The following is a 23,911-nucleotide window of genomic DNA, read 5'->3' as shown; positions in this document are numbered from 1 at the left end:
TTGTACACATTATTAAAAAAAGGAAATCAAAGAAGACCTAAATAAATGGAAGACTATTCTGTGTTCATGGATTGTAAGAATAAATATCATTATGATGTCTATCCCACCCAAACCGATTTACATATTTAACACAATGCCAATAAAAATTACAACTGCATTTTTTATTGAACTGGAAAAGCCAGTGATGAAATTTGTTTGGAAAGTCAAGTGGCCCCCAAAAGCCAAAAACATATAGAAAAAGAATGAAGCAAAATTGGAGGGATCACCCTAGATGACTTTAAAGCACACTATAAATCCACAGTGGTCAAAATTGCATGGCATCGGCACAAGGATAGACATCCTGACCACTGGAACCGAACTGAGAGTTCTGATACAGACCCACAAATGTATGCCCAACTGATATTCAGCAAGACCACCCAGCCCACCCTACTGGTACAGAGTGATGCTGGGAGAAATGGATATCCATATCCAAAAGAATGAGAGAGGACCACTATGTCATGCCCTATACAAAAATTAATTCAAGATGGGTGAAAAACCTAAATATAAGAGCCAAGAGCACAAAGCTCCTAGAAGATAATGTAGAGAAGCATCTACAAGATCTTTACTAGGAAATGGTTTCACAAACTTCACACCCAAAACCAAGCAATGAAAGGAAAATAGGAACTCCTCAAAATTAAAGAGTTCTGTCCTTCAGAGGAGTTTGTGAAGAAAGTGAAAAGGCAGCCTACTCAATGGAAAAAATATTTGGGAACCACTTAGCTGATAATGAACTAATATCCAGCATATATAAAGAAATCCTACATCTTGAAAATAAACAGACAACCCATTTAAAAAATGGGCAAGAGACTTGAATAGACAGTTTACCAAAGAGGAAATACAAGTGGCTAAAAAGCACATGAAAAGATGCTCAGCATCACTAGCTATGAGGGAATTGCAAATCAAAACTACAATGAGATATGATCTTAAACCTATTAGACTGGCTGCTATTTAAAAAAAAAACAACAACCCAAAATACATAAAACTACAATGATGGAGAGGATGTGGAGGAATGGGAACACCCATCCACTGCTGTGGGAATGTAGAGTAGTGCAGGCATTGTGGAAGACAGCTTGGCATTTTCTTAAGAAGCTAACTATAGATTTGGTATATGATCCAGCAATCAAACTACTAGGTATATACCCAGAAGAATTGAAAGCAGGGACATGAACAGATATATGTACAGTAATGTTTATAGCAGCATTATTCACTATTGCCAAAATTTGGAAGCAACCCAAGTGTAGCTAACGGATGGATGAGAAAAATGTGGTATATACATATAATGGAATATTAATCAGCGGTAAGAAGGAAAGAAGTATTGACGCACACAACAAGAGTGAATGTTGAAGGCATTATGTTGAGTTAAGTAAACTAGTCACTAAAGGACAAATATTCCATGACCTCATTGATATGACCAAACATATTGAACAGACTCTCGGAGATAGTCTGGAAGACAGGTTACCAGGAGACATAAAGGGAGTAGAGAGTGGTGAGCCAACCCTCAATCTGGGAATAACCTATGATAAGGTGAAAGGTGGTGGTTTGGCAGTGGATGGGGGTGATGGTGGCACAGGAATTTGAGAGAGTGAGCATGGTTGGAGGGGTGGGTTGGACTATAGTGGAACTTGGGGGAGGGCTTAGGAAGGAACGGTTGAACGCTGGGGAGGTGGAGGTCTCTGGTTGAAAATACAATTGTAGGAATGTTCTGTGTCTGTTTCTTTGTAATTATTGCTTGAGTTACCTCTTGAAAACCTATTTCTTACTTAAATGTGGCTTCTCTCTAAACCAAACTGAGCAAATAAACACACTACCTTCTCCACCCTAGAATGGGACATGACTTACATGGATGAGCATCTGTGGCACCAAGGGATTATTAATACCAAGCACCAACCAGTGATACATTTGGAAAAAGACCTTGAAAACAGGGAGAAACATCAAATACACAAGAGTTTTTTTGGCTAAGAGCTTTTATATTGAGTTGGGGCATGTCATTCCAGTAGTTACACTCATGCATGTCTCAGGCAGACTGCACTAACTGCCACTGTAAACAAAGCCTCAAATAGGGGTGCTGCTGAGGGCTCTGGAGCCCTCTGCATAGTATAGGCAAGGACAGAATCTCTTGAAATCATTATCATGTTGTTGGGCCTTATCTTGGAATATGAGAACCTATTTCCCCAATGTAACAATGCTAGACTCATTTATAATTGTCCTAAGCAAGGTTCTTCTATCCATTTTATGTGAACCTGTAATTAGCACTCTACCCATTAAATATATGTATCAGAGACTTAAATCTTTGATCTGTACATATTCTAGTTGAGAACTGAAACTCAGTAGAATTGCAGCCAACACCTACTCTCCAGTCCATCAGATTCACCCAGGTCAACCCACAAAATGATAATGATGAACAACCCCCATCCCAGAAAAACAGTGACTATCTAGAACTGAAAGCAAAACAGTTCCTTCCATCTGCCTCATAAGATCTAAGCCTCCTCTCAATCTGTGGCAGAGCTGACATCATATCCCAAAGTCCTCAAGGTTAAGGAATGAACAAACATCAGGGGGAATGCAACCGTAAAAAAGTAAACTATTAATATTGTAGCAATAGAAGAACATGTAACATTGATATAAAGATAATGGTTACCAGAGGTTCTGAAGGGAGGGAGAGGGAGTAATAGATGGAACATAGAGCATTTTGGGGACATTGGAATTAATTAAAACCACAATGTAAACTATAGACTTTGGTAAGTAGCCATGTATGATAGGCTAGTGTATGAAGTCAGCCAGGTAATGGTGCCGAGCTGTTTTGTCAAACAAGCACTGGGCTAATTGTAAGAGAAGAACATTTCACGGACTTTAATCATAGTGAGTTGATTGCACAGATGGCTGGTTATATCTACCATCAATGAGTAGACTGCCATCAGCAGTGAGTGATGTGCCGTCAAATCAGTTGAAAACCTTGAAAGGGGAAGTGATTTCAGGATTTAGAGACAGAAATTCCATCTCTACTTCAGACAGTCAGTGTCTCCTGGAGAGCTCATCAAGGACTTCCACTCAGGCCCTGGTTTGCAGCCTGCCTTATGGAATTAGGATTTGTGCATTTCCACAGTCATGTGAGACAATATTATAAAATTTCATATTATTTACAGATATCTCCTGTCAGTTTTGTTTCCCTAGAGAACCCTGACTAATATACAATGCTTCAATATTTACTCATTAATTTTAATGAAACTATCACCGAATTGTAAGATATTTTAAATAGGGGAAGATGGAGAAGGGGACAGGGTAGGATATGTAGGAATCCCTTATACTTCTGATGTAACTTTTCTGTAATCTAAAGCCTCTTTTAAAATAAAGTTTATTATATTTTAAAAATACATAAATTAAAGCCTAGATTGTATTCTCTTACAGCAATCACACTTGTTTCTGGATTTTGTTATTTTCATATTCTGAGATGCTTTTGTTCTTCGTGCATAATTCGAAGTTCCCTAAAACTTTAGGTGTCTGTGTGACACCTGAGACTCGGTGTTAAAATTATCTAGCTCTGAAGGTGCTGAAAAAGCAGCATTAATTCTCAAAAGTCAACTCCATACAACTTACTAAAGAAGCTACAGAAAGGATCCAAGTTCAATCAAAGAGGTGAATGGGGCTGATATGGTTAAAGAATAAAGTGAGTAAAAATCCAGTGTAAAAGGTCATACTATCTATATATTGGAACTCTAATTTCTATATGAGACCAAGGAGGGAAGAGCTATTTTATCAAAAATCTAAACTTTCTGTTGCACAAGATCTGATTTAACCCATCAAGAAGTTTATTTAGACAACCTAACTCAACTTTATTTGACATATAATCTAAAATAACAGATGAGATCTTAGTATTCTGTACAGGTTTCTGTAATACCATGATGCATTTCAAAGTGTTTTAGGCATAAAATGAAAAAGAATTTGTGAATTCCCTTATGGAACTAGAAAGGGAAAGCATAGAACTGTAAACGTCCCCATCTGAGGAATTCCTGCTATTCTCTCAATCTTACTGAAACTGTAAGTTTAAAAAAAAAACACCTTTACAAGAACCAAATCTAACATCCACTGCTGTTAGTAAGAAGATTATCCTCATTTAAACTTATAACAGGGAATCCCATGGGAAGAATATCTAATAGGGATGAACATTGCCTCATAAAAGAGAATGTGCTAATGAGCCAAGACCTCAGTCTTAAAGCTTGCAATTATAAACCTTATTTTTGGAAAGACAAAACTAAGTCCAGGGAGCAGGTGTAATTCAGTGGTTGAGCCCCTGCTATCCAGGTACAAATCCTGGGTTCAATCTCTAGTACTGCCTTAAAAAACAAACAAAAAAACTAGGCTTAATTTTAATTGATGCCTAACAGACACAGCCAGGAAATCTCCTTGTTACTCAATATGGCTTAGCCCTAAGCCAAACTCTGCAGATAAACTCACTACCTTCTCTCCTATGTGGGACATGACTCCCAGGAATAAGCCTCCCTGGCACCTAGGGATCAGAAATGCTTTCAGAGAATGATCTTGATCAAAATGGAGAAAAGAAATAAAATAAAAAGTTTCTATAGCTAAGAGATTTCAAGTAGTGTCAAGAAGTCATTCTGGAGGTCTCAGTCAGATATAAATATCACAAACTGCCACAGTATGCAAAGCCTCAAACAGAGGTGCTCCTAAGGGCCCTTGGGACACCCAAACACCATGATCAAGCTACAAAATCATATGAAATCAACACTCCCTCAGACCTGGTCATATTCACATATAAATCCCCGGCTCATAATCCTACTTTTTAATTTAAACCTCTATTTTTCAATTTACTTATTACTTCTCAGAGACTTAAAGCCTTGGATTATTCTTGTTCCAGCTGAGTCCTGAAACCCAGGGTTTCCAGTCCCTCCAAGAATGAGAACCTGCAACTCAGGAAGACACCCATCTGTAAGCAAAGCAGTTTCATGCCTCTAGCTCATAGTGTCGATGCCCCTTTTCAGCATGAAGAAGTTCAAGCATTCATTGCCCAGATATCCCTCAAGATTGAGGAATGGACAAAGAAAATGGGGGAATTGTAATCACAAGCTAACAAATATTATAGTTGCTGAGTCATTATTTAAATGCTTTTTAACTTTCTGATATATTGTAATGTAGGCAGAAGAAATGATTTGGAACTGTTGTAACTCACTGAACTTTACCTCTTATGACTTGCTTCTTTGATGATGATTCTATGTTTTATAATTGCACAATCTTTTCCCTTTAATTAGAAAGTAATAGGATAACTTGTGACTGGCCCAGCATGTATGCCCTTATTTTTGTCTGCAACCCTCGAGTCTGATACTCCTGACTCAGACTTCAATATTTATTAATGAAGAAATACAATTCAGCCCAGAACTGACCAAGTGAGTTCTGATCAAAGTTGGCCTGTGCCTAATATATGCAATAGCCTGAACCTTAAACTTCAAATGAGCTCAGTATGCAATCATCCTGCACCTACTAGAGATTAAACTATCTCTAACCTTATTATCTAAATCTACCTGTCTGTTTTAATGTTATAAAACACTGAAGTTTTCTCCAGTTCAGAGAGATAGATTTGTGTTGGAGATTTGGACCCAGAGGGCATCGGGAATGAAAGAAAGAGAAAAGGGAGAAAGAAACAGAAAAAGAGAGCGAGAGAAAAAGAACGAGAGAGCTGGGATCAGAGGGTCTGCAAGTAATAACTTCTCAGACAACTTTATTGTTTACAAGGGGCTCTCTATATACCCCAGTGTACATGATGAGAAGCAGGAATACATAGCCTACTTGCCAATAACCAGGAACACATAGCCTACATACCAATAAGCAGTAACACATAGCATATATGACATCAAGCAGCATTACCCATAGTCTAAGGAGTTTGAAAAAATCTTATCTCAAGGTACAAAGTCTAAGTGTTCTATTCACTACAAAATGTATGTGCTCATCTTTTCTTGCAGCCTTGAACAGCTTCATCCCATTTGCTTGGAACTCTTAATTACCACATTCCTTAGGTTGCAAGCATAGCCACGGAGGCAGCACTAGCAGGGAGACAGCACGTCTCTCCTTGTGAGGCCACTGTGCCTCAGTTTCCAACAGATTTGGGGACTGTCCTCCTGTCTTTGTTAAAGAACCTTTTTCTCTTCTTAGAAATCCCAGTGCCACTTAATTGATTCTCGTTCACACCACACAAGGACTCACTTTTGTGCAGCAACAGATAGAAACTAAATGCTGTTCTATGCAGAAGGTTGGCAGAAATGCATGAGAGATAAAGTAATGTATAATAGAAGTAAACAGTAATAAATTTAAAGATTTTGAAATATTTTTTTGATTTTTTAAAAAGTCTGGAAATTGACAGGACTTACAAAATGGGAACGGAGTTGAGCTGGCTCATAATAATTAGGTGGAAAAATAACCAGAACTGAAACCATAGGAGTGAAGCCAACTAGATTCCAAGGTAGGTTCCAAAGGAAAGCAGCACTTGGCTTTTCTACTAAAGTCCTGTACTCTCCATCTTGTTCTTTTCTGGTTAAAAATCTCCTCTATTTGTCTTCCCTTTATACAGGGAGGAACAGTTCATAAACCTAATCAGAATTACATTTCAAGGGACACCCTGATTACACAGCTGCTAAAGCTGGCCAGGCTTCATTCTGTGGGACGCGCCCTGTTCACTTTGACTGAATTTATCGTACATTTAAAATTTTAAAATCTCATAATATTTTGCAAACATTTTGTATCCTTTATTAATTCAATACATACTTATTGACTAAATTCTTTGTACCAGGAAATTTCTGGATCCTCAAGATTAAGTAGGGACCCAGATGCACTGGATCTCTATGGACAAAAAGCTAGAATCCCCTGGAGGAAATATATAATTTTTTAAAAAGGGAGGGGGGAGTGGATGTGGCTCAAGTGACTGAGCACCTGCTTCCCACAAGGGAGATCCCAGGTTTGGTTCCTGGTGCCTCCAAAAAACAAAGACAAAGAACAAGCTTGTGACTGAAGAAGATTCTTCATTTCATACATTAATTGGCCACTTGTTAATACACTTTTATGAAGGGCCTTTTCAAGTGTTTTCTCCATCTTTCTACTGGGCTCTTTGCCTTTCTTATTAATTTGTAAAAGTTATTTCTATATTAAGGCCATGAGTCCTTTCTTGGGTATATGGATTGCAAAAGCATTTTCCCACTAGTTGGCTTGACTTGTACTTTCTCCATGTTGTCTTTTGAAGACTAAAATTCCTTATTTTTTCTTTTATTTTAGCACTGTTTTAAACAAATCAATTTTATTGACACATATTAATAAAGTATAAATTGTTCCAAACTGATCGATGGTATTCCATTTAATCACATATTTGTGCATTCATTACATCAGTCATTTTAGAGCACTTTCATTATTCCAATAATAATAATAATAATAAACAAGCCAGAAAAACCTCATCCCCTCTATGTCTCTCTATGTTTCCCCTGCTGTACAAAGCTGCTATTCTTTTCCTTTCTCTCATAATAATAATAATAATAAACAAACCAAAAAAACCTCATCCCCTCTAAGTCTCTCTATGTTTCCCCTGCTGTACAAAGCTGCTATTCTTTTCCTTTCTCTCTAGTATATTTGTATTTTTATTTTGCAAAAACGGTCTTACACATGCAATATCACCCACATTCATGCTTTACATGAGGTTTCACTGTCTTATGAAGTCCCATGTTACAGTTTTTAGCTTTCCTTCTAGTAATGTACATGACCTTAGACTTGCCCTTTCAACCACTGTCATACCCATATAGAACTCAGCTAATTACAAACACCATGATGTGCTTCTATTCATTTCCAAAGATTTACAAGTAATCTTTTTACCAGTTATGCATACATTAACCTGCAGCTTTCCATTCTGTACCCTCATTTTCTTTTCTGGTGACCTATATTCTATTTATTAACTTCATGAGTTTACATTTTATATTTACTTCATAATAGCACAATCATACAGTATTTGTCTTTTTGTGTCTGGCTTCAATTAACATAATGTCCTCTAGGTTCATCCATATTGTCATATGCTTCACAACTTCATTTCTTCTTACAGCTACATAATATTCCATTATGTGTATACATCACAGTTTGTTTATCCATTCATCAGTTGATGGACACCTGGATTGTTTCTAAATTTTGGCATTCATGAATAATGCCACTGTGAATTTCAATGTCCGGATGTCTGTTGTCTCTGCTCTCAGTATTCCAAGCATATACATAGTCAAGATATTGCCAGGTAACATGCTAGGTCAATATTCAACTTCCTTAGGAGGCGCCGGTCATTCCTCCACAATGGCTGTACCATTCTGTACTCCCACTAACAGTGAATAAGTGTTTCCATCTCTCCATATCTTCTCCAACATTTAGTTTTCCAACTCTAAGAGTGGCCGGTGTAATAGGTGTGAAATGATATCTCATGTAGTTCTGATTTGCATTTCCCTAACTGAAAATGAAAAACATTTTTTTTCATGTGTTTCTTCACTATTTGTATTTTTTCTTTGGACAATTTTCTTTTCAAGTTTTTTGCCCATTTTTTAATTGGGAAGTTTGTCTTTTCACTATTGAGTTGTATATTTTCTTTATATATCTTGAATATTAAACCCTCACTGCATATGTGATTTATTTTTAAAGTGACAGATTAGGATCTTTAATTTTTAAGTCCACTCCTCCTTATGACAATAAAGGAAAAGAGAAACATTCTTGATTCACACATTGTAGGATCTGTTTTTCTAAATTACACCTAACGTTTAATAGAGGAGGATAACCAACAATTATTTAAATACAAAACTGGGCAACAACAGCCCAGCAGTTATTTTTAGCTTCTACATTGGTGGACTGGGGTTTAAATTCATATGATCCAACAGCCTCTAAGGAATGTTTAAGCAGGCATTTTAATTCTGAGTACTGGGTTTTCAATTGCCCACACTAATTTTGTTTAGCAGATATTAAGCAAACATCAATGATTATAAGACAAAAATTTAATGACAATTTGTTAGTGGGTATATAATAATCCATCGGGCTAAATCATTTACATGGGACTATATAGACATTTAAAACAGAAGCAGAGGGAAACGGACTTTGGCCCAGTGGTTAGGGCGTCCGTCTACCACATGGGAGGCCCGCGGTTCAAGCCCCGGGCCTCCTTGACCCGTGTGGAGCTGGCCCATGCGCAGTGCTGATGCGCGCAAGGAGTGCCACGCCACGCAGGGTGTCCCCCGCGTAGGGGAGCCCCACGCGCAAGGAGTGCACCCATAAGGAGAGCCGCCCAGCACGAAGGAGGGAGCAGCCTGCCCAGGAATGGCGCCGCCCACACTTCCCGTGCTGCTGACGACAACAGAAGCGGACAAAGAAACAAGAAACAAGACGCAGCAAAAAGACACAGAAAACAGACAACCAGGGGAGGGGAGGGGAAATAAATAAAAAAAAATAAATCTTAAAAAAAAAAAAAAAAAGCAGATGTAAATGTTACATATTACATCATCAGATTCATCTTCTTCCTTCAAAGATTCCTTAGCATATTTCTCTGCTTCTTCCCTTATATCTTTTGGAACAATTTCATGTCTTCCTTTACTTAATTCATCAACCCAGCTGAGCTCTAGTTCAAATGCTTTATCTTTAATTTCATCATGTACTATGTAAATTATTTTTGCAACTTCTTTAACAACGTTATGGCAGGTCGTTTCTTTCATCTGAAGCTTTTCGATTTCTGTCTTTGCAGCTTGCCTGGCTTTACCAAGGGCACAGCCCCAACAACCATATGAAACACCCGATGGCTCAATCACGTGGAGCTGTGCACCATCCTTCACAACGTAAGACCCTAACGTGAAACTGCATCCAAAAGGTCTAACAGCACTGTACAGTGTACAGGCATGAACATCCATGGCCACTCTGTCTGCAAGATGTTTGAGTGGAATGTTACAGCCAAAGTTAGATCTAAAGTTGGAAGCCTCTTCTCTTGCTATGTCTGCTAAAGAACGAGCATCTGCCAACACACCTGCTACCGCCATTCCCACATGCCGATGAACATTAAAAAGCCGTTTGTTGGAACCTTCTTCATAAAGTTTAGAGAGGACTAATTTTTCTACTCCAAAGACAACACCATCTATACATCTGATTCCAATAGCTGTACTACTATTTTCCACAGCCTTCATAGCATATTCAACTTGAAAACTCTCCCATCAGGAGGGAATGTAGAGGCTGACAGGTCATACCCAGTATGGATAGAGCTCGTTGTGTTAAAGCTACCAGGTGGTGTTGGGATTCCAGGGTCAAAATGCTTCCACTAGCCTGGATATGTGATTGACAAAGATTTTCTCCCATTGAATTGGCTGCCTTTTCACCCTTTTGACAAGATCCTTTGAGGTGCAAAAGTGTTTAACTTTGAGGCAGTCCCATTTATCTATTTTATCTTTTGTGGCTTGTGCTTTGGGTGTAAAGTTTAAGAACTACCACTGGTCACAAGAGGTCAAAGATGTTTTCCTACATTTTCTATTAGCATTTTTATGGTTGTCTCTTTTATATTAGGTCTTGACCCATTTTGAATTTATTTTTGTGTAAGGTGTGAGATAGGCATCCTCTTTCTTTTGGCTGTGGATATCCAGTTCTCCCTGCACCAAGGGAGTAGACTGTTCTGGCCCAGCTGGGAAGGCTTGACAGGCTTGTCAAAAATACTTGACTATAGATGTGAGGGTCTATTTCTGAATTTTTAATTTGTTTCCTTTGTTTAATCTGTCTTTATGCCAGTACCATGCTGTTTTTACCACTGGCTCAGGATTATCCTTTATTTTTCTATTTTTAAAAAAGTTCTATTTATTTAATTATTTTTCCCATTTCCTGTTCTCTGTGTCATTTTCTGTGTGTTCTTCTGTGTCCACTTGCATTCTTGTGAGCGGCACTGGGAATCTGTGTCTCTTTTCATTGTGTCATCTTGCTGCATCAGCTCTCTGTGTGTGCTGTGTCAGTCCTGGGTGGACTGTGCTTTTTGTTCATGTGGGGCAGCTTTCCTTAGGGGGTGCACTCCTTGCACATGGGACTTCCCTTCATGGGGCATACCCCTGCATGACCCGGCGCTCTTTAAGCACGGCAACACTGCATGTGGGCCAGCTCACTATATTCGTCAGGAGGCCCTGGGTTTGAACACTGGACCTCCCATATGGTAGGTGAACACTCTATCAGTTGAGCCAAATCTGCTCCCCTTGGTAATATACTTTAAAGTCCAAAAGTGAGAGTCCTCCAACTTTGTTCTTTTTTCAAGTCATTTTTTATCTATTCAGGGACACTTTCCCTTCCAAACAAATGTGATAATTGGTTTTTCCATCTCTGCAAAAAAAAACTTTTATTGGGATTGCACTGAATATGTAAATCTGTTTGGGTAGAATTGACATCTTAATGATATTTAGCCTTCCAGTCCAAGAACAAAGGCTGTCCATTTATTTAAGCCTTCTTTGGTTTCTTTCAGCAATGTGTTGGAGTTTACTGAATATGGGCCCTTTATATCTTTGCTTAATTTTATTCCTAAATATTTTATTTTAGTTACTATTATAAATGGATTTTTTTTTCTGATTTCCTTCTCAGATTGCATACCAGTAATGTATAGAAGCGCTATTCATTTTTGCATGTTAATCTTGTATCCTGACACTTTGCTGAACTTGTCTATTAGGTCTAGTAGCTTTGTTATGGATTTCCCAGGAGATTCTAGGTATACAATCATATCCTCAGTGAATAGTGGAAGTTTTACTTCTTCCTTACTTATTTGGATGCCTTTTATTTCTCTATCTAGCCTAATAGTTCTAGCCTGAATTTCTAGTACAATATTGAATAACAATAGTGACAGTGGGCATCCTTATCTTGTTCCTGATCTCAGCAGGAAAGCTTTCTACTGCTGCAATCAGCTCACAATAGGAAGCATCTGCAACATCTACAATAAGGTAACATTTACAATAACAGGAAGAAATTGCAACATCATCTATAATAACAGGAAGCAACAAATAGGTACACCAGTTTCCCATAACATTCTACCTTTCACCATTGAGTACCATGCTAGCTGTAGGGTTTTCTTATATGCATTTTACCATATTGGGAAAGCTTCTTTCTATTCTTATCTTTTGGGTGTTTTTATTAAGAAAAGGTGCTGTATTTTGACAAATGCCTTTTCTGCATCACTCGAGAAGATCATGTGATTTTTCCTCTTCAGTTTATCAATGTGGTTTATTACATTAATTGATTTTCTTGTGTTGAACCACCCTTGCATACCTGGGATAAAACCGACTTGCTTGTGGCGATAATTCTCTTAATGTGATTTTTTATTTCGTTTGCAAGTATTTCGTTGAAGACTTTTTGCACTTACATTCATTAGAGTATTGGACTATAATTTTCTTTTTTGTGGTATCTTTATCTGGTTTTGATATTTGGGTGATGTTGGCTTCGTAGAATCAGTTTGGTAGCATTTTTTCCTGTTCAATTTTTTTGGAAAGCTTGAGCAAGTTTGGTATTAGATCATCTTTGAATGACTGGAAGAATTCACCTGTGAAGCCATCTGATCCTGAACTTTTCATCTTTGGGAGGTTTTGTTTTTTTTTTTAAGATTTATTATTTATTTCCCACCCGTCCCCTCCCAGTTGTCTGCTCTCTGTGTCCATTCGCTGTGTATTCTTCTGTGTCTGCTTCTATTCTTGTCAGCGGCACCGGGAATCTGAGTCTCTTTTTATTGTGGCATCTTGTTGCGTCAGCTCTCTGTGTGTGCAACATCACTCCTGGGCAGGCTGTACTTTTCTGTGTAGGCGGCTCTCGTGATGGGGTGTACTCCTTGTGAGTGGAGCTCCCCTATGCTGGGGACACCCCTGTGTGGCATGGCACTCCTTGCGCACATCAGCACTGCATGTGGGCCAGCTCACCACATGGGTCAGGAGGCCCTGGGTTTGAACCCTGGGCCTCCCATGTGGTAGGCAGACGCTGTATCAGTTGAGCCAAATCCACATCCCTTTGGGAGGTTTTTGATGACTGTTTCAATCTTTTTACTTGTGATTGGTTTGTTGTGATCTCCTATTTTCTCTAGAGTCAGTGGAGGTCAGGGGTTCTTATCTTTTCTGTTCCACAGACCCCTTTGCCAGTCAGGTGAAAACCATGAATCTCAGAATGTAGCAGCAGAGTTTTTGACCCTTAACATGGGCATGTCTTTAAATTAAAATTTAGGGCAGTGGACTTGGCCCACTGGTTAGGGCATCCATCTACAACATGGGAGGTCCATTGTTCAAACCCCAGGCCTCCTTGACCTGTGTGGAGCTGGCCCATGTGCAGTGCTGATGCATGGAAGGAGTTCCCTGCCATGCAGGGGTGTCCCCCACGTAGGGGAGCCCCACGCGCAAAGAGTGCACCCGTAAGGAGAGCCGCCCAGTGTGAAAGAAAGTGCAGCCTGCCCAGGAATGGCACCACACACACGGAGAGCTGGCACAACAAGATGATGCAACAAAAAGAAACACAGATTCCCGTGCTGCTGACAACAGCAGAAGCGGACAAAGAAGATGCAGCAAATAGACACAGAGAACAGAAAACTGGGATGGGGAGGAGGGGAGAGAAATAAATAAATAAATAAATAAATAAATAAATAAATAAATACTCTTTAAAAAAATAAAAATAAAAATAAATTAAAATTTAGGATTATTCAAAATTCCTTCAAGTTTATCAAGCCCCTGTAATCCTTCCATGGACCCTTGCGGGAGTGTCGAACCCTTATTCAGAACCCCTAGTATAGGTTTGTATGTTTTCTAGGAATTTGCCCATCTCATCTACATTGTCTCATTTTTTGCACACGGTAGTTCATAGCATCCTTTTTTGGTCTCTCATTTCTGCAGGGTCCATGGTAATGTGTCCTTCTCATTTCTGATTTTATATATTTGCATCTTTTTTGATTATTGCTCTCCCTCAGGATTTGTCAAATTTGTTGAACTTCTCAAAGAACCAAGTTTTCATTTTTCTTTTTGTTGATTCTCCCTATTGCATTCATTCATTCATTCATTCATTCCATATCCCCCCCTTGCAGGCTGCTTGCTGTCTGCTCTCTGTGTCCATTCACTGTGTGGTCTTCTGTGTCTGTATTTATTTTTTATTTATTTCCTCCCCCCACCCCACCCCCCTTTGTGGCTTGCCTGTTTTCTGGTATCTGTGTCCATTCACTGTGTGCTCTTCTGTGTTTGTTTCTTTGTTTCTTGTCTCCCTTTTATGTTGTGTCACCTTGCTGTGTCAGGTCTCTGTGGCACTTGTGGGCAGTAGCACTCCACGGTGCTTGCAGGCTGGCAGCACTCCACAGTGCCAGGGCTGGCGGCTCACCACAGAGTACGGGGGAGCCTGCCTTCATAAGGAGGCCCCAGGATGCGAACCCAGAGCCCCCCATATGGTAGATGGAGCCCAACTGATTGAACCACAGCTGCTTCCCATTCCCTATGGGGTTTTTTGTTCTTGATTTCATTTATTTCTGCTCTGATTTTTACTATTTCTTTTCTTCAGCTTGGTTTAGGATTAGGTTGCTGTTCTTTTTCTAGTTCCTCCAGATGTGCAGTTAGTTCAATTTTAGCTCTGATTTTTTGACTGATTGTTTTTATGTACCAGAGCTGGAGATTGACGCCTGTACCCTGTATGTGGGAAGCAGGTGCACAAATACTTGAGCTACAACTGCTTCCTTATTTCTTCTTTTTTAATATAAGCATTGCAGGCTGTAAATTTCTCTCTTAGCAGTGTCTTTGTCCCACAGGTTTTGATATGTTTTGTTCTCATTTTCATTCAACTTCCAAATGTTTTCTTCCATTGTGCTGGCTGCTTTATTGACCAGGTCCTCTTAAGCACAAATGACTTGATTATGAGGATGTTCCCTTTATCTATTTTTAATTTCATTGCATGTGCTTTGAGTGTGAGTCTAAGAAACAGTTGCCCAACACGATATCGGAAGATCCTTCCCCAAGTTTTCTTCTGTGAGTTTTATGGTCCTGGTTCATATCTTCAGGTCTTTGTTCATTTTCAATTAATTTTTGTTTAAGGTGTTAGATAGGGGTAAGATTAGTAAGCAGGTGAAAAAGAAACCGACTGAAGGGAAAAAATTTTGGAAATCACATATCTAATAAAGGTTTAATATCCATGATATATAAAGAGATTCTACAGCTCCACACTAAAATGACAAATCACCCAAGTTAAAAATGGGTAAAAGACTTAATTTAACCAACTTAATAAAGATCCTACACACATACAAAGTGTTGATAATAGGGAAGCAATTAGTTAAGATGTGAAGGCTCTTTTGGGATTAAGCTTTCCTTCTATCACCCAGGAGAAAAAAAAAGCATGTCCTGATATAAAGGACACATACATGGATGGTCATAATATCCCAAACTCGAAGGACCAAAATATCCACCAAGAGGAACATAAGTAAACCTTTTGTAATATAGTCATTCAAAGTCAAAGGACACAATGATAAAAAATGAGAGAACTGCTGAGCTACCAAACATGAATGATTCTGAAACAATGTTTTGGGCAAAAGATGCATGTGCCAAAATGTAAATTCCAATTTATTTCATTTTTATGACTTTGAAGATGTGGCAAACCTGATTTATGATAACAGAAAATGAGAACATGGGTGAATGTGTTGGGGGGTATGTAATGAGTGAAGGGCAGAAGGATTATTTTCCAGATTAATGGAAATGATTCATACCTTGATAGGGTCATTAGTACTGTAGAGACAGAGGATGACACTTTTAAAAATATGACAAAGCATGCAGTTAAGATCAGTGCATTTCACTATTTAAAATTTTTACATCAATTTTAAAAACCAGAGAGATAGAGAGAAAAATATTCATAAGAATATATAGAGTTACACTCATTTATGGGATCTCTACACATGGCTCTTCTGCCCCTTTACTTGAACCTATATTTAGCACTATACTTGATAAATATATGTCCAAGAGACTTAAACCTTTGGTCCATCCATGTGTCAGTTGAGCCCTGAATTACATAAGCATTGCAACACCTACTCTCCAATTCATTGGACTCACCCAGGACAACTAACCAGGAGATGATGATGGATAATGTCCATCTCAATGAACAGAAAGTATCTTTTGAATGGTCCTTGGGAATCTGTGAGAGGTGGGGAAGGAGCCCAGTGACACTAGTCCAGACCTCACGTTCCACAGCCTCCAGGGGAACTGAGGCATGTGTCAATATTCACCAGCATTCTGTTTTGTTTCATACTTTTGTTCAGACTTGTGCAGTCTGTTATAAGCCAACTTTTTATAAGACATGAAGAGCAGCTTGCAGACAGACACACTGGCTACACTGACTGACAAGCAAAGTCAACTTCTTGATAAGATGAGTGCTGCTCACAAGAGGTAAGCAGAGAGTAAGTGATCTTTAGGGGATGCTAGGCTAGACTAAGCGATTTTATTTATTTATTTTTGAAAGGATGTATTTTATTTCTTTCTCTCTGCCCACCCGCCATTGTCTGCTTTCTGTGTCCATTTGCTGCATGTTCTTCTGTGTCCACTTGCATTCTTGACAGGCAGCACCTGGAAACTGTGTCTCTTTTTTTCCCATCATCTTGCTGGGTCAGCTCTGCATGTGTGTGGTGCCACTCCTGGGCAGTCTGTGCTTTTTTCACGTGGGGGAGCTCTCCTTGCAGGGCACACTCCTTGCATGTGGGGCACCACTAAGCGGGGGAACCCTTGTGTGGCAGGGCATTTCTTGTGCACAGCAGCACTGCACATGGACCAGCTCACCACATGGGCCAGGAAATGCTGGATATCGAACCCTGGACCTTCCATGTGGTAGGTGGACGCTCTATCAGTTGAGCCATGTCTCCTTCCTAAGAAAGTGACTTTAAAAATGTTCAACCTTATTGACACCTACAGAAAGGCTAGGGGAACGACAGCAGTGTTGATGGAGGAATTAACTTCAGTGGTCCTAGAAATACAGGAAGAGAGATCCAGATGTTCCAGACAAGAAGAGATGAAGAAGATGCTGAAAACAGTGGAGTCTCAAGAAGAGGTCATGAGAACCACCAGAGCACCAGGCACTTTTCCAAATTAAATTTGTTTGGAATCCCTTCCACTCCCTGATGTTCCCGCCTCCAGCAGTGGGCCTGGGTCGTTCTTTAAGCAGCACTGAGCTTCTGCTCCACTCAGGCCTGCAGAGCCACCAGGCAGGAATGATCCTCTCCAATTCTATCTGAGAGTCTTTGAGGCCAGTGGATCAACAGAACTTCTCCCATGGGCTGGAGATCTTCTACCTTCACCTCCTGGACACACACGTGATTTCCTCCTTGGTCAATTCTTCCCTCAAGCACTCATAATTTGAACTTGAGGAACACACCAGAAATATGTGACTTTCTCATTATGAAATCTCAACATGAAAGGACCTAGTACGACTGATGAGATGGTTAATATAATTAAGAAACTATTCAAGAGACTTAGCTCACTGTTTATATAGGATCATTTGCATGTTTATTAACCTTATATTTATAATTTAAATTTTTGTTCCTTTTATAAGTGTAAATTTTCTTTTATTTGTTCTCATTTACATTATATTTAGGGATTGCCTCCGTGGACATGACCTGGTCTGAGATCCACAGATAGCTTCAAACTGTCATAGTTGGGTTCATGCTGCCCTTTCTAGGGATCAGAAAATATGCTGTTCCTGTGGCGAGTCCTGCAGAGGTGAGTACTGGGGCTCCCCCTTCTGCTGGTTTTCAGGAAAACCATGTCATGAATGGCAAAGGCTGTGAGGTTGTCTGTGTAATGGTGCATGCAGTAACCACTACATGCATATGGACACAGACATGTATATGTACATACAAATACACATATATGAAGTTCCATATGCATATCCTTTCATTATAACCAATATTCCCTTATCTCCCTGGTGGCCATAATATTTTTTCCCAAAGTCCTCTATGAGTTTTTCTCTTTTCAAAACTCCCTTTTTCAGTATGCATGTTTGGTCTCTATGTTTCCTACTACAAATCTCCTCAAATATCTAGTGTTCCTGGTTGCTTACTCACACTTAGCTACTAGAGGTATACACCTGTCTAAGAAACTCTGTGTGTTTAATTACATTTTAAACAAAAAAGACCTCTACCATTTGTAGTACTTTGTGTCTGGTTTTCTTCATATAGGAAAATGGTTTTTATTGTGATGATTTTCTAATTAGAGGAGTTGTAGGTTTATATAAATTCATGAAAAGTACAAATTTCCCATATCGGCCCCTCTTGTTGACACTTTGCATTGGTGTGCTACCTCTAGTGCGAAGGAGGAACAATATTAAAATATTACTGCTAAGTAAAGCCTGTAGTTTTCATTAGTTATATTTCCCCCTATTCCACCCTATTTTTAGTACCTGTAATAGGGATGTGCATTCACTATATTTCCTGAAGGAACACTCTTATATTTGTACTTTTTTTTTTTTTTTTGCTTTTTTAAAGATTTATTTATTTACTTAATTCCCCCCCCCCACCCCGGTTGTCTGTTCTCTGTGTCTATTTGCTGTGTCTTGTTTCTTTGTCCGCTTCTGTTGTCATCAGCGGCACGGGAAGTGTGGGCGGCACCATTCCTCGGCAGGCTGCTCCCTCCTTCGCGCTGGGCGGCTCTCCTTATGGGTGCACTCCTTGCGCGTGGGGCTCCCCTACGCGGGGGACACCCCTGCGTGGCAGGGCACTCCTTGCGCGCATCAGCACTGCGCATGGGCCAGCTCCACAGGGGTCAAGGAGGCCCGGGGTTTGAACCGTGGACCTCCCATGTGGTAGACGGACGCCCTAATCCCTGGGCCAAGTCCGTTTCCCTATATTTGTACTTTTAACCACAGTCATCCTCCACACATGGTTCACTGTGTTATACCCATGTTCTACCCTCTAGCTTTCCATCCAGTGATACACATGACCAAAACCTTCCCCTTTAAACACATGTACATGTGTAATTCAGTCCTGTCAATAACATTCACGATAAAGTGCTCCCATCACCTCTATCCATTTCCAAAGATTTGCAATCAACCTGATGAAAAATTCTGCACAATTAAGTGTTAATTCCCCATTTTTACACTCCTTCCATCTCCGAGTAACCTATATATAAGTGTAGATCATAACCTTATGAGCTAGTGTTTTGTAATTACTTGATATGAGTGCAATCATATCTTTTTGTGCCTGGCTTACACAAAAGAAACTCCATAATGTGACATGAATATGGTCTTCATTCTTTCTTACATCCAAATTGCATTCCTATATATATATATGTATATCACCTTTTGTTTATCCATTCATCGGTTGATGGACACTTGTCTCCATCCTTTGGTAACTGTGAATAAATCCACTATGAACATCAGTGAGCAAATGTCTGCTCCCATCCCATTTTACAGTTCCTCTGATTAAGAACCCAGGAGCATGATTGCTCGACCACATAACAAGTCTATCCTTAGCTTCCTGAGAAATTGCTAAGGTGTCTTCCATAGTGGCTACCCCATTTTACATCGCACAAGCAGTGTATGACTGTTTGTCTTCCTCCACATCCTTCCCAACAATTCCAAGTTTTCTGGTTGTTTTTTATACTGCCCATTCTAGTAGGTGTGATATGAAATCTCATTGTGCTTTTGATTTGCATTTCTCTAATAGGCTAGTGGTGGAAAGCACTTTTGATCCATTGTGTAGGCTGCTTTCTTGACCAGGCCCTTTGGCAGAAGTGATTTTATTGTAAGGAGGTTCCATTTATCTCTTTTTCTTTCATTGTAAGTGTTTGAGTGTAAAGTCTGAAAAACGTTGCCCAGTGCAATGACTGAAGATTCTTCCCCACATTTTTTTCTATGATTTTTATGGTCCTGGTTCTTACCATCTATCATTGATCATTTTTGGTTAATTTTTGTTTAAGGTGTGAGGTAGGGGCAAGGTCTGAAATGGTGGAAAGGCAGCTGGTTATTGGGAGGAAATACTTGGAAATCACAGATCTGAACAGGACTTAATATCCATGATTTATAAAGAGATTCCATAACTTAACACTTAAACAACAAATGACACAATTAAAAAATGAGCAACAGAGTTGTTTGAACAAAGATCGAAGTTCCCACACATGCACAGTGTTGATAATAGGGAAGCAGTGTACGTGGGTGGTTACATTAGAGTGTTCTATTTCCTAAATGATTTTTCAGTAAACCTTAAAACTTTTCTAGTTAAAATGATGAATTATCTGGAAATAGATAACAAATTGTGTTAACTTTAAATCTGAGCAGGCAAAGAAAAACATCTTTCATATGTAACTACTGAAAGAATGTAAAAATAAATAAAAAGAAAAGATAAGATTGAATAAAAGCTATGATTCCAAAGAAGATATTAGGAGAAAAATAATAATAATAACAGTGAGAATAAAGAAAATTATAATGAAGGAAGGAAGATTAAATTTAAACTTGAAAAGTAATTATAGTCATATAAGTGTTCCACCTAATCAAAATTTTCAAAAGGATATTTTAAGAACTCGCTGTATTTCATTTTAAAACCCAGGCCCTTCTGACCCATGTGGAGAGCTGACCCATGCCCAACTGTCTGATGCCCCAACGAGTGCCATGCCATGCAGGGGTGTCCCCCGCATAGGGGAGCCCCATGCTTAAGGAGTGCACCCCGTAAGAGAGACGCTCCATGAGAAAAGAGAAAAGCACAGCCTGCCCAGGAATGGCACCACACACATGGAGAGCTGATGGAATAAGATGACACAGCAGGGAAGTGGACTTGGCCCAGTGGATAGGGCATCCATCTACCACATGGGAGTTCCATGGTTCAAACCCCGGGCCTCCTTGACCCGTGTGGAGCTGGTCCATGCACAGTGCTGATGTGTGCAAGGAGTGCCATGCCACACAGGGGTGTCCCCATGTATGGGAGCCCCATGGGCATGGAGTGCGCCCCATAAGGAGAGCCACACAATGCGACAGAAAGTGCAGCCTGCCGAGGAATGGCACCACACACACGGAGAGCTGACATAACAAGACTTTGCAACAAAAACAAACACAGATTCCTGTGCCTTTGACAACAACAGATGCGGACAAAGAAGAAGATGTAGCAAATAGACACAGAAAACAGACAACCAGGGTGATGGGGAGTTTGGGGAAATGGGAGAGATATAAATAAATAAATCTTTTTTTTAAAAATGACACAACAAAAAGAGATACAGATTCCCCGTGCTGCTGACAAGAATATAGGCAGACACAGAAGAACACATAGCGAATGGACACAGAGAACAGACAAATAGGGGCACGGTGACAGGAAAGGGAGGGATATAAATGAAAAAAATAATTCTATATATAAAAAAACAAAACCCATCTAAGGCGGAGCAGATGGAATACAAGTTGTTGAGTGCCTGCTTCCCATGTTCAATCCCAGGTACATTCTGAAATAAATCAAAGATAAACAGCATGTTTGGCAGTAAAATATGGATTTTACATAATCACAGATATACACAAATATAAGTAAATCTTGTGTCAGTATGGCAATAGCAAAAACACAATCCTTAAGGAAAAAGTACCGAATTGTAGGGTCTTCCCATATCATTACAAGGTTTAAATTCCAAGAAAAAAAAATAGCAAATTGCAATTGAAGTGCACCTATTTGCAAGCTTTTGCAAATTGACAGAATTACAACATGTAAGAGCCAAGTAAGAGCCAAACCCAAATCCCAATAGGAGATTCTGGGATGACTTTCTCAGCAAGGGATGGAATAGAAGAAAAATTATCAACAAGGATAAGAGACTACTTCAGTATCATGAATAATATATTTTACTTAATGCACACTTGTCCTTAAGCCATCTATATAAAACATGGCGAAGAGAAAAATACACTTCTTTTTCATGAACTTAAGGAACTGAAGGGCTGAGGCAGGAGGAGGATATGTAGGAGGCAACCATGGTCATCCTGTCAGCAATGAAGCAGGCTCTAACCAAGAGAGAGAGGAGGCAAAGTAGAAGGGGCCAGATGAACACAGGAAGTGAAGGATGGATGTAACATGGAAAGACAGAAGTCGAGAAAGGCCACAAAGCTTTGGCCTGAACACATATCAGGAGGGAAATGCTGACTATGGAAAAGGGAGAGACCAAGAAGGTAGAGTTTGGGGGAGGAGTCTAGAGTTTGGCTTTGGCACATTACACACAGAAGTGGGATGTCCTGGATACAACTCTGTGTAAATCTGGACTGTGTGGAAAATTGGGTTAGATAAATAGGGTTAGTACTCATGCCAGGACAGATGGAACGTAAGCCAAGATCACATGACCAGCAAGTGAATTGATTTCTGGAGAAGGAAAGAGGTCCGCGTACAGAGTCCTGGGGGGAAAACAAAACTAAAGCTGAGGAATTTTTGGAAGAAAACACAAACCAGCAGAGGAGACAGACATGGAAAGACTAGAGAGTCCAGATGATAAAAAGAAAAAGAAGAATGTGGTGAAACAGAAATAAGTGAGGGGAGCACTAGAAGAAGTTCAGAGGAACCAACTTTGCCAAACGCAGCTGATGCAGCAATTAGTGGGATGTGAAGGATCTTTTGGGGAGTAAGCTTTCCTTTTCTATCACCCAGCAGAAAGGAAAACATGTGCGTATATGAAGGATACCTGTAACATCTCTAGGTCATAATACCCTAAACTTGAAGGGTCCAAATATCCACACCAAAAGGAACAAGAATTTTATAATAGTGATTCAATGTCAAAGGATTCAATGATAAAAAACAAACAAACAGGGAACTATTGATCCATCAAACAAGAAGAATGAACCTCAGAACAGTTATTTTGAGCAAATGATGCAGGCCCCAAAATGTAAATTCCAATTTATTTCATTTTTATGAATTTCTAGATGTAGCAAAATGAATGTATATGGATAGAAAATAAGAATGAGAGTGAAAATGTGAGGAGGTGGTTATTGATTGGTGTGTATAGGGATTATTTTCCTGATTATTGGAAATGATTCCTATCTTGGTAGGGCAAGTGGCTACTGTAGGTGAAGGAGATGAAAGGTTTGAAAAATTTCATGTCATTCATTTAAGAACAAATCATTTAACTACATTAAATTGTACATTACTTTTAAATGAGCAAGAGAGAGAAGACTGCTCATTAGAGTACAATGGAGAAAAGCACATTTTATTTTCAGTATCTTTCCCCCGCTGACCACTCACTGATGAGCAGCTGGGCTGTCAGTTGCTTGTGGGTTCCAGGCAGAATGTTGGGGAGTTCTCTGGGGTTGTTGTGGATACAGGGTTACTGGGCAGAGTCCTGTGGTGGTATCAGTGCCCTGGAGGGCCTGTACTGCTCTGTAGGGCTTTTCTTTTGGACGATCCTAGGGAAGCTTTGAGAGGTGGTGATGGAGCGCAATGGCACTACTCCATACCTCACATTCCACAGCCTCCTGGGGGACTTGGGGGCATTTCAATCCTTCTTCAGCCTTCTGGTTTGTCTCCTCCTGTTCAGACTTGAGCAGTCTGTTAGAAGCCGACTTTACATAAAACATGAAAAACAGCTTGTGGACACACTAGCTACACTAACTGTCAAGAAATGTCAACTTCTTGATAAGATGAGTGCTGCTAAACAGGAGGTATGCAGAAACTAAGTCATCTTTAGAGGAAGCTAGGCTACAGAAAGTGACTTTAAAAATGCCCAGCCTTATTGACACCTACAGAAAGGCTAAGGGAACAAGAGCAGTGTTGATGGAGGAATTAACTTCAGTGGTCCTAGAACTATAGGAAGAGAGATCCAGATGTTCCAGACAAGAAAAAGAGATGATGAAGTTGCTGAAAACACTGAAGGCACAAGAAGAGGTCCTGAGGACCACCGCAGCACCAGGTGCTTTTCCACATTCA

General features: G+C 39.6%; 1 long non-coding RNA gene and 1 pseudogene across 1 annotated transcript in view; both read right to left on the bottom strand.

Annotated features, from left to right (window-relative positions):
• The window catches only part of LOC101431679 (uncharacterized), a 287,514-nt gene that overhangs the window by 7,793 nt on the left and 255,810 nt on the right, over nt 1-23,911 (bottom strand). The gene's annotated exons all lie outside the window — the stretch shown is intronic.
• LOC131274901 (proteasome subunit alpha type-3 pseudogene) lies at nt 1,408-12,110 on the bottom strand (annotated as a pseudogene).

This window comes from Dasypus novemcinctus, chromosome 21, assembly GCF_030445035.2.
Source record: "Dasypus novemcinctus isolate mDasNov1 chromosome 21, mDasNov1.1.hap2, whole genome shotgun sequence".
Lineage (NCBI taxonomy): Eukaryota > Metazoa > Chordata > Mammalia > Cingulata > Dasypodidae > Dasypus > Dasypus novemcinctus.
Note: the sequence above shows the minus strand (reverse complement) of the source record. Positions and strands in the feature narration are given on the sequence as shown.